This window comes from Nanorana parkeri, unplaced genomic scaffold (genome assembly GCF_000935625.1).
Source record: "Nanorana parkeri isolate BGI_ZX_2015 unplaced genomic scaffold, ASM93562v1 scaffold820, whole genome shotgun sequence".
Classification (NCBI taxonomy): domain Eukaryota; kingdom Metazoa; phylum Chordata; class Amphibia; order Anura; family Dicroglossidae; genus Nanorana; species Nanorana parkeri.
The window spans coordinates 35794-37500 of record NW_017307088.1 but is presented as its reverse complement, the minus strand read 5'-3'; positions in this window follow the sequence as shown (position 1 = coordinate 37500).

Here is a 1707-nt window from a genome sequence, read left to right as displayed (position 1 = left end):
TTGTTGCATATGTTTTGCAATGTCGCACAATGGTTGTGGTTTGTTTCTCCTTCTTATAATGCAAGTCAAGAAGACGGCCAGCTTATTAAAATCAATGCACTCCCAGTGTGGTTAATATCTCATCTAAACAGATTGTAAGCAGATAGGCTAGTTAAAGGAGAACTATGGGGTCAGTGCTTTTCCCCATAGTTCTCCAGAGGGTCACTGGAGGACACAAACTAGTGCCCTCCCCGTGACCCAAAGCTCAGTATACCGCAAGCTGAGACCGCCACAGCCAGGACGGATCCCAACATTACTGTCGAGATCCACCCAACTGCGTGATTGACAGCTGGCTTTGCCTATCTAGAGGCAGAGCCAGCTGTACCCGCCCCCTCCCCGTCCGTTCCGCCAGTCAGCGATGGAGGATCGAAGCGGGGATGGGGGGGGATCCCTGCAGGGAGCCGTGAGTGACAGTCACGGCTCTCTGCAGGGACAGGATCGAAAAGTGAGTGAGTGACGGTGTGTTCGCTCACTTCCCAATCTATTGAGCCAACGTGTGACAGTTTCATTGTCTGATTTTCACTCGCCTCATAGTTCTCCATTAAGCCTGAGTTAAATATAGAGCTCCCTCTAGTGGCTTATCTGAATATTACTGTATTTAATACAAAAGCAAAAACATGGAAAAGCAAGCATGTATAAATGTATCTTTTTTGTGTATCACTCGGCTGTAGATCCTCAAATCATCTCTGAATTCATATTGACACGGTCCTTCCTTCTGGAGGGTGGCTACTTTTGTTCCTCATGGTTCCTGTGTGTGTTGTAAAGTAGCCATCGCTCCAAGCTCAACTAAAATCTCACATTTAGTTTACTCATTTGTATTGATATTATAGTCCATCACAGGAGCGAGCTTGAAGTGGTGGCTACTTTACAACACACACAGGGACCATGGGGAACAAAAGTAGCCACCCTCCAGAAGGAAGACTGTCAATACAAATTCAGAGATGATTTGAGGATCTACAGCTGAGTGATACACAAATACGATACAGTTTTGTTAAAGGAGAACTATGAGACAAGTGAAAATCACTCACCTCTTAGTTCTAGCCGACCTGTGACAATGAAACTGTCACAGGTCGGCTCAATAGATCGGGAAGTGAGCGTGTTCGTTTGATTAGTTTTGGTCTTTATCTCACGGTGTATGTATTGTGGTTTGAGTTCAGCCTATAATCAATGTTGTATATTTCACTGTTTATATATTGACTATTGCATAAATAGTTTGCATTATATCAGATAGAATTTGAGTGCTTTGTTGCTCTCTTTCACCTTTTTGTATCATCACTGGCACAGATGTTTTTTGTTTATTTATTGATGATGGGGTAGTTGCGCAGTGGTAATAGGGAACGTGATTTCAGGTTACAGAATGACAATAGGCAAGAAGATGAAGTTCATGTCTCTCGTTTGCCTGACTGTGCCAAGTGGGGGAGCTCATACACTGTGTATAGCACTCTGCGCCCTGGACGCCTCACGCCGGAGCCTCTTCTGTAAATCCTTCAAGCACTTGCCGGCTTCTGGAACCACAACAACTTCTTTTTATATACATATTTTTTTTAAACTGAATAATCTGATCTAAATTTACACAACAATCCTAAGCAGCTTTCTCCCATTTTTGTTAACTGGAGGAAATGATTCACTGCCTTTGGAAGCGGAGTATGCCAAGTTGCAGGCACTTGC